Source organism: Chionomys nivalis, chromosome X (assembly GCF_950005125.1).
Source record: "Chionomys nivalis chromosome X, mChiNiv1.1, whole genome shotgun sequence".
Taxonomy (NCBI): Eukaryota; Metazoa; Chordata; class Mammalia; order Rodentia; family Cricetidae; genus Chionomys; species Chionomys nivalis.
The window spans coordinates 18,414,583-18,425,075 of NC_080112.1; positions in this window are offsets into that span (position 1 = coordinate 18,414,583).

The following is a 10,493-nucleotide window of genomic DNA, read 5'->3' on the forward strand; positions in this document are numbered from 1 at the left end:
TTTAAATGCATGAGCCAATGGGGACCATTCCCATTCAAACCACCACACTAAGGAAGATGGAAAGGCAGAAAAATACTGGGAAAATTACAGACAAACAAAAAACCAACCATAAAATCAACAAACAAGCAAAACAAAGAAACAGAAAGAAACAAAAAGACAAAAAAAAAAAGAAGAGCTTTTTAGTAAAGATTCCTTAATAGTTTACAAGGTCAGGAGGCAATAATCAGAAAGACAGGACCAGGGCCGGAGAGGTGGCGCCAATGTGAAGAGTGCTTGCTGCTCAATCATGAGACCTCAGTCTTAGTCCTGCACACAGATGCCTCCTGTTCCAAGGGGTCCAAAGACCTCGTTAGCCTCAATGGATACTCTCAGAAACACTCACACAGACAAACAAGCACGCATAAATAACAAGTTTTTTCTTTCCTCTCTTTCTCTCTCTCTCTCTCTCTCTCTCTCTCTCTCTCTCTCTCTCTCTCTCCGTGTATTTATTCATTCTTTCTTTTCAAGGCACGATCTCTCTACATAACAACAGACCTGGCTGTTCTGAAACTAGCTCTGTAGACCAGGCTTGCCTCGAGCTCACAGAGATCCACCTGCCTCCGCCTCCTGTGTGCTGGGACTAAAGGCATGAGCCACCACCACAGGGCCTGTATTTCTTAATCAAAGAGAAAAGAACCACCAACAGTCCCCTGGCTACCAGTACATGACCCACACAGGGCTATTCCAGCCTGGGGATGAGGAATAAAGAAAAGAATAAAAGATAATGGAAATACTCAACAGCTGAGGGGAATGTGAGGATATCATCAGCAGGAGAAACTGGTTAACCGTGTCCTTTAACCACCACCACCACCGTAGGTTGTTATTGGTTCATATGTGAATCGAGATTGCCAGCAGTTCTTGTATCTTCTAAGAGTTTATGCATTTCGGGTATATATTGCCCCGGTATTTATGTAAAAGTCAGTTAAATAAGTTTATGTCACTAGCATTCTATTAACAGAGTGAAAAATTTCAATGTTTTTTTTTGTTATTGTATAGAAAAAGAAGACTTTGAAATTTGTTTCTAATTTAGAAGCAAGTAAACTAGATTAATAAAAATTGGAGTTTTTTTAGAGCTATACTGAAATAATTTAGTATATTCATAAACTGGTAGCTTGTCAGTGATTGCATTTTTGTGCAATCAAGACTTTGCATTTGCTTGAAGTATTCTTCATTTTATTTTTTTTATATTTATTTATTTATTATGTATACAATATTCTGTCTGTGTGTATGCCTGCAGGCCAGAAGAGGGCACCAGACCCCATTACAGATGGTTGTGAGCCACCATGTGGTTGCTGGGAATTGAACTCAGGACCTTTGGAAGAGCAGACAATGCTCTTAACCTCTGAGCCATCTCTCCAGCACCCTATTCTTCATTTTATAAAGGAACATTTATTTTAAAAGTAATGTTAACAAACCCTGCTGATTACAATAGTGATGTTACCAATTATTTAGGATAATAGGGAAATGCAGATTAGTTGTTAGTCACTTATTAAATCAAACTTGTAGTCATATTAGGTATGTTTTCAGGATCAAATAGATATTTTAGAAAGACAGGTCGTCTTCCAACATTTCAGAGATTTACGGAATATGGCATTTGAGATGTCTTCTCCTGGTAGCATCAATCTACTCCAGAGAAGATAATGGACACTGAAGAAACTCTACATGGAGTTTATTTTTGTGGCAAAGGAAAGTCACTAAGCAAGAAAATGCCCTTGCCTCGACTGCTGACAGTGTGCTGTCCTAATTGGACGAGCAAGACCCAAGAGAGAGTGACTGCCAAACCCTGTCAGACAAGAAGGGATAGCCCTTCTGAATAGCCTACTTCACAGAAAAGTCTGTCAGATATGGATAGTCTATAGGCCTGTAGGACGAAGGTAGATGCCTCAAAGTTGCAGAGAAACTTTAGTGACTGTCCAGGCAACCAGCTGTCACTGTCATCTCTCTCATTTTTTGGAAGTCACTTACTAGCAGTTCTTACTTATGCAGTTAATGTTATTTCCTTCTTGAGTCTCTGAGGGAGTTGAAGATTAGATAGTTATAGCTATAGTTTATCAGATGCAGAAAGCAAGTTATGATAGAAAGTAAATTATGTATAAGATGTTGGACTCACCAAGATAGGATAGATATAGAGCATTTTCTCTAAATTTGTCAAATGCAAATGGACTAGACAATGTTGATGTACTTATTGCCTGTATATATTGTATATAGTCATTGTACCCCTTGTATATAAATTTTCTTATATTAGTTATAGCCTTTCCCTTTTTATTTTGGACAAAATGGGAAAATGTAGTGATATTCACTTGTATTTTAGTAAATAAACTTTGCCTAAGGATCAGAGAGTAAAACAGCTACACTGGTCAGAGTTATAGACCAGGCAGTGGTGGCACACACCTTTAATCCCAGTAGTCATATGAGTTTGTCATAGGAACCAAGTGGTAGTGGTACATGCCTTTAATCTCAGCACAAGAGAGGATTATAAAATGGGAGGAGACAGCTCTCAGTCTCATTCTGAGATTCCTGGAAGCAGGATCACCATTTCAGACTGAGGTCGAGGTAAGAGTCAGTGACTGGCTGTTCTGCTTTTCCAACCTTCAGGTGGAACCCCAATTTCTGTCTCTGGATTCCTATTATTTGTGCTACACCTATAGTTAAAACATTCAGCCTCAAATTCAACTTCATACTCTGTGTAAAACTTATTCAAAACAGTGTGGCCTTAAATGTAAAAAAGGTGAAAGATTTTGGAAAACTTACGGGTATCTAGTGGCCAAGGGATTGAAGAGTTCTAGCCTTCATGGTGAAACCATCCACTCTAACGGGAAAAGTTGATCCTCATTAAAGAGGACAAGGCAGTACTTTAACAGTGACAATTAACTATAAGCCAAACATCTAGCAAAGCATCAGAATCCAGAAAATGGAAAGACCTCCCGGATTCTGCGGTCACGAAGCAATCTAATTCGATTACACTCCAAAAGGAGCTTTCTCACAGCGCGCAATTTTTCATAAACACGGGCTACACCATACAACATATCCACGCACGGAAGAAGGCATCCTTACCTAGAGAGGCAGCCATCTTGTAGACGTTCAGCATTTCCTCACTGTACAGTGTCTTCTGAGAAGGATCCAGTAAACGCCATTCCGTCTCAGAAAAATGCATGTCGATATCGTCAAATGTCAACAAGTCCTGAAGAACAGAATGGATTTGAGTTTAGCACTACCGATGCAGAAGCTGCTTGGTCCCCTGCCTCTGACTCACATGGTTGGCTGGATGCTGAAAAAATTAGCATAGAGTTTAGATGGAGAAACCAAAATGACAGGAAGTAGTCAAGTGAACTATCCAATTCCCATTCTCATCATGCCAAATGCAGTTGTCTGGATAGCATGAAGGTCTGACACACCCCTGAATACCTAGTGGGTACTGTGGGTCTCAGCAGAAGGAAAGCGTAGAAATGAGACTGCCTGAACAAGATGAGAGTTAGGATAACCGAAACGGTAACAAAAGCAATCTGTCGTCTTCCAGCCCTTCTACCTAGCAGCCTCCATGCCTCCGTACAGAGCCACAGCCAACGACCAGGGTCGTGTTGAGCAGACTGGAGTGTTGCTCTAAAGCTGCCTTCATCAGTTCTTTTCTTGACTCTGAGCCTCGTGAAGTGGTTTTCTCTTTTCCTTTTATGCAAAAGATACAGCATGGTACTTAAAAGGCTTTTCTGTCAGGCCAATGTTTAAATCTCCCTATAAGTAAGGAAAGCTTTTGTGGGGGAAGGAATGAAACAAAGGGGTTCAAACAAAATGAAGACCGGGATGAGCTCCAACCTCTCTACAGGATTTGGTTACAACAGGACGCCAAGAAATAAATCTGCCTCACATTCTTAGGTTGGCTCCCATAGAGAGGTGATATGCGTATGTCACCTAGGGCTGTTTCTTGGTCACCTAGGGCTGTTTCTTGGTCACCTAGGGCTGTTTCTTGGTCAGCTAGGAATGTTTCTTGGTCACCTAGGGATGTTTCTTGGTCACCTAGGGCTGTTTCTTGGTCACCTAGGAATGTTTCTTGGTTCCCACTCACTAGCAGTACTGGGAATATGCCACTAAGAGAGAACAGTGGGGCTCCATTTCTCTCAGCTCAGGGGTGTGTTTTCATTAGAGGATACCGTCCTCAGCATCTAGGTTCCCTCCCCCTCTCTGGGAGCATTTTTCTTCAAAGTCTTTGTTTCAGTTTTGCTTCCCATGTTACTCTTCCTGTGCTGTCTCCCAAAGTTGTCCGATTTGAGCTTCCGTTCTCTGACATCCACTTTAGTCTCGGCACCATCACATGTTTTGAATCCACCTTCCCATACCTTTCTTGCCTTTTATTTCTGTTTCTAACATCTCAAATGTTGTCTTCTTAGATCTGCTAGAGTAGGCCCTCCAGCATCACTTAGTGGCCTTAAAATGAGAAAAACACACTTGTTCCCTTTAAGGCCATGAAAGACTCTGCCTGTGACTCTGGACCGTATGGATAGACTGTTAGCACATGATTTTGGATCCTACCTAGCCATTCTAAGAAATAAGGAAATGTGACTAGCCGGGCAGTGGTGGCTCACGTCTTGAATCCCAGCACTTAGGAGGCAGAGGCAGGCAAGATCTCTGTGAGTTCGAGGCCAGCCTGGTCTACAAAAGCTAGTTCCGGGACAGGATGCAAACCTACAGAGAAACCCTGTCTCAAAAACAAAGGAAAACAAAACAAAACAGAATAAAAAAAGGAAAATGTGACTAAATCGGTCTCACTCCTTGAAAACTCTTAACCAAGACATGTCTACCGTTATCCTATGTTATTGGGCATTACAAGGAGTTATTCATTCTCACCTTATCGGGGACTGCATCAGGCTCCTTCTGCAAGCTTTCGACCAGACTCACAGTCTGTTTGACATCTCCCGGATGATGCTTTTGCATCCAGTTCCTCACTCCCTGGGGCAGAATGCTCAGGAACTGCTCCAGCACGAGAGAATCCAGGATCTGATCTTCGAAGTTGGTCTCTGGCATCAGCCACTGAAAGCATAGTTCGTGGAGCTTCCTGGCAGCATCTAGTGGTCCAGGTACTTGGTTGTGGCAGATGTTCCGGAAGTGCTGCTGAGCACTCTCGGGAGGGGCCCGTTTGGTTTGTGACCTGCCCTCCCTATTCTGGTTTGAGCTACCTTGCATAGGCAGGTTACTTTTCTGCACACGCCCCATGGGAGTGCGGAAGCAGCTATCTTCCTTCACTTTCCTCCTCATCACCAGAGGAACGGTTTTACTTTTCTGGGAGACAGTGATACCCCCTTGGTGCCACCTTTCACAGTTGAGGCACCATCAGGTTTGGTGCAAAATCTATCAATCAGTGAATGAATCTTCTTCCTAAGGGCAGATACAGGGGAAGAGAGAGAAAAAAGAAAAATTGTGTGATATATCGGCATTTATTGTTGGACCAAAATTATCTCAGGGCCTGTACCTCGAGGCCTATAGAACAGAGAAAAGCCTAGCTCGAGTTTGAGGGAACAGAGCGAGGATGAGACAGCAAAACCTAGGTAGGCGCCCCTCCAGCCAGAGGGAGGGCTTGGCTGTCTCTCGTCGGCTGGAGGTACCCCTACATCACACCATGTCACTTCACCTGTACAAGCTGACGCTCACAGTCATCAACTGAGTTCCTTCTTTGACTTGACTCCCTATGGCTTCTGACTGCCCTGCTTCGTGGGGCTGCAGAATGGGCAGATAGTACACTCACCTTTCCCTGGGGGAATAAGGAGGCTAAGGAGACCTGGCAATTTATTACCAAAGAAAACTGAAAGTTCCTGCCCCTTTAAATTCAACTGTCAGGTACTGCGCTATGTACTACCTCTGAAGGCAAGCTTCTCTCCTCTGTTTTTCCAAAATAGATAACAGCATGGCTCAGTGTGCAAAGACAAATGCCAAGCGGTGCACTCTTTTCTTGCTGAACAGTTTAGGAAAATTTGATGAATGACAAAACCAGCTCCCGATGACTAAAAGGCACTCTGAGATTCCAATACTCTATGTGTGCGCATCTGTCCAATGCTCACACATAGGGCGAGTTTCTGGTTTGTTTACATGCAGCACATAGTCCTCGTCTTTCAGCTTCACTCAGTGGAAAACTAACTTTTATGCCCTCTAACTGTTTCACAGCAAGTTAAGTTGCTTTGCTTCACGGAGCATTTACCATTGTTCCATTGCCAGTGTTGTAACACTGAGAGGAAACCCGAGACAGTAAGAGCAGAGGTGTGGTTACAGCAAAGGTAAATGAATGTGTCTCAGTGAATGTCGTCCCACAATGGAAACAGGCCCCTGCTATTTGGGGGATGCCCATCTCTCAACAGTTTATAAAGGGCCCTGTATAAATTTGTTGCTGTGTATTCTAGTGTGTCTTTCACTTGAAAAACTTACAGCTGCCCTTGGCTTTCAAGCTAGTCAAATGGCTGTTTATTTTAAAACAGAAATGAACGTTCCTTTTTCTAATTTATTAATTTTAATTTATGTGCCTTAGTGGGTCGCCATGGGTGTCGGGCCCTGTGGAACTGGAACTAGGGACAGTTGTGAGCTGCTAAGTGGGTAGTAGGAATTGAAACCAGGTCCTCTGGTAGAGTAGTCAGTGCTCTTAACCACACTGAGCTATCGCTCTAATCCCAGAAATGACGGTTCTTATAGACAGGAAGGATCTGAATAAGGGTAACCCTTCTCCAGACTCCACACTTTCTCCGAATAGGAATGTATGCTCCAGGCTAAGGATACCCTCGATGGCCTGATCTCCCAGAGGTAGGCGATCCAGCAGAAACAAGAACAAAACTCTGAGGGCGCAGCAAGTGCGCAAGGACAGTCTGTGTCCTTCTTCCAGACTCAGGAGATACCGCAGCACTTCCGAGGCTTTTGTGCCAGCAGAAGCCAAATGCTCTTTTCCTGGTATAATGGTCATGAGCTAGTGGAAACTGGCAAGCTTTATGAGTGCAGTGCCAGATGTTACCACCCGAATCCACATCACCAATTCATCGCCTTACAGTACAGGTCACTGGGACATCCACAAACACTGCCTGTGAGCAGCTTGTGGCTATGCTTTTAGCCAGCATTCTCGGTTGCATGGCACATGGATAGCTAGAAGGCTGCTTCTGGAGGTTAGAAGTCGCCGGTGGAGTCTGCTTTTGATCCCTGAGAATGGAAGTTCTGAGGAAGGATAGGTACAGAAAAGGAGAGGAATGAGAGAGGAACACGCTCCTCTTCATTCTCCTACTTCTGCTGCCTGTCTCTGGATAACACCCAGAAATTTTGACAGGAATAATCAAGTCATGTGTTAAAGAGCTGTAGTCCCAGCTTTGGAAAACATCACAAATGAGATTGTTAAAATTACCTTATAAAACCCAGGCATGGTGGCACAGCGCACCTGGGGATGCAGAAGCGCACAGATCTCTATGAGTTCAAAGCTAAGCTAGGCCATATATTGAGTTCCAGAACAGTCAGGGCTCCATAGTGAGACCCTTCTTCAAAAAGGAAAAGGCACAGGGGAGGCCGTTGAGGTGGCTCAGCTGTTCGGAGTGATTATTGCTCTTATAGAGAAGACTAGTTCAGTTCCCAGCACCCCTACAGCTCACAGCAGCATGTATAAGATCCAAGAATTCAATCACTTCTCTGGACTCTGCTGGCACCCCACCCTGCTCCCCACACAGAGAGACCCACACGTGCACCTATGAAAAAATTTAAAAATTTTAAAAAATGGCCTGTGAGGGACTGGCAGTGGATTCAGGGGGTCAAGGAGCTTTCCACTAAACCTCACAGCTTGAGTTAGCTCCCTGGAACTCACTTGGCAGGAGGGGCTCCTCCTGCAGAGATGGCTGTGCATCTAAGAACACTTCCTGTTTTCATGGAGGATCTAGGTTCAATTCCTAAAGCCCACATGACACCAGACTCACAGCTGTCTAAGAAAATTTCAGTTTCAAGGGGTCCCTTTCTGGTCTCTGAAGAACCAAACAAGTGATGCTGGAAAAACACCCAGCGAGACACACAAAAGCAAAGGAATCCTGGGTGGGCAGGGGGAGGGGCAGTGTAGGCCTTTAACCCCAGCACTCGCGAGGCAGAGGCAGGCGGATCTCTGTGAGCCCGAGGACAGCCTGGTCTACAGAGTGAGTTCCAGGACAGCTAGGACTGTTACACAGAGAAACAGAAAAAAAAAAGAAAGAAAATAAAAACAAACAAAAAGCCCAGAGAACTGCCTTCCAAAACTTGTGATTAGGAGCAAGTATGTGAAGGAGCAAACACATTATCCAGCGCAAGGGGGAGGAGCAAGCCCTTTAAGGCGGGAATGGGCGCGAAGTCACAGGCGGGAAACTGCCTACGCTCTTGCGTGCGTGCGTGCGTCCATGCGTGCGCGTACACGCATGCGAGCGAGAAAATTCACTTTCTGTTTTTTCTTTGTTTTTTTTTTTTTTTTTTTTTTTTTTTTTTTTTTGGTTTTTCGAGACAGGGTTTCTCTGTAGCTTTGGAGCCTGTCCTGGAACTCCCTTTGTAGACCAGGCTGGCCTCGAACTCACAGAGATCCGCCTGCCTCTGCCTCCCGAGTGCTGGGACTAAAGGCGAGCGCCATAAATGGTGTATTGCGCCTGGTGAGATGGTTCAGCCACTATGAGCGCTTGTTGCTCTTCCAGTGCATCCCAACCGATCGAATTCCATTTCCAACTACCACATCAGCGGCTAATACCTCCTTGTAATTCAAACACCAGAGGGATTTGGGGCCTCTGATTTCCCTGGGTATACTCAACGCGGACATACCCTCACACAGAATTAAAAATAAAACAAATCTTTTAAAACGGTCTTATGAACCATGCGCTAGGCCTAATCCCCTGGTACTGATTAAGGTTCGATATGCACTATTTTCTCTGCACTTCTCTTTTTATCTAGCTGAATCTGTCCTCAGCAAGGATCAAATTCAGACTGCTATAGTCACCTAGCCTCCAGGAGGACCCGTCTAGCTATGTGCCTGTGCAAGTCACCCTCCCTTCTCCACCAGGAAAACTGCAGAGTACCTGAACGTTTCTCCTTAACGACAAAATTTTGTGGATAAGAAAAACGAGCAAAGCACCCCGTACTCCCTGTAAATTTGAATGTAGTTGCGGATTAAGGAATTCGAACGTCCACCCGAAAACACCCGTTTTGGCAATCCATTTTTTTCCAGTGCTTAAACTTACTGCAAGGCTATGGAAAAATATGGTGTACCAGTTGAGCCCCACTCACCACCGGCCAACAGGTTCTCTGAATCCTCTCACCAACGAGAAACTCAGCTTGTCTCCTACCCTAAGGGTCGAGGCAACTTCACAAAGGCTGCTTTCTCTGGATGTGATGTCTCTTCTCGTGCTCGTTCAATGTGCCCGCCCCGAAAAAGCTCCCCGTGGCGGGGCGGTTCTGCGTGGGCGGGGAGTGAGCTGTGTTTCCGAGGTATTTCGTGAGGCCACACCCAGTGATCTCTCTGTTGTCTCTATGGTTTCCGGAAGAACCGGGACTCACGATCTAGGTTTGCTTTTCCTTTTTTTCCCCTTTTTTTTGTTTTTTTGTTTTTTTTTTTTTTTTTTATAGATATATACAGCTTTATTTTTTTTGTTTTTGTTTTTGTTTTTTTTCTTGCTGATTTTTTTATTAATTAATTAATTTAATTATTAAAGATTTCTGCCTCTTCCCCGCCACCACCCCCCATTCCCTCCCCCTCCCCCAATCAAGTCTTCCTTCCTCCTCAGCCCAAAGAGCAAGCAGGTTTCTCTGCCCTGTGGGAGGTCCAAGGACCACCCACCTCCATCCAGGTCTATTAAGGTGGGCATCCAAACTACCTGGGCTCCCACAAAGCCATTACATGCAATAGGATCAAGAACCCATTGCCATTGTTCTTCAGTTCTCAGTAGTCCTCATTGTCCATTATGTTCAGCGAGACCGGTTTTGTCCCATGCTTTTTCAGTCCCCGGCCAGCTGGCCTTGGTGAGTTCCCGATAGATCATCCCCATTGCCTCAGTGTGTGGGTGCACCCCTCGCCGTCCTGAGTTCCTTGCTCGTGCTCACTCTCCTTCTGCTCCTCCTTTGGATCGTGAGACTTCAGTCCAGTGCTCCAATGTTGGTCTCTGTCTCTGTCTTCTTTCATCGCCTGATGAAGGTTAATATTCAGGGGGATGCTTATATGTTTTTCTTTGGGTTCACCTTCTTATTTAGCTTCTCTAGAGTCACGAATTATAGTCTCAATGTCCTTTATTTATGGCTAGAAACCAAATATGAGGAGTACATCCCATGTTCCTCTTTTTGGGTCTGGCTTACCTCACTCAGGATAGTGTTTTCAATTTCTGTCCATTTGTATGCAAAATTCAAGAAGTCATTGTTTTTTACTGCTGAGTAGTACTCTAATATGTATATATTCCATACTTTCTTCATCCATTCTTCCATTGAGGGACATCTAGGTTGTTTCCAGG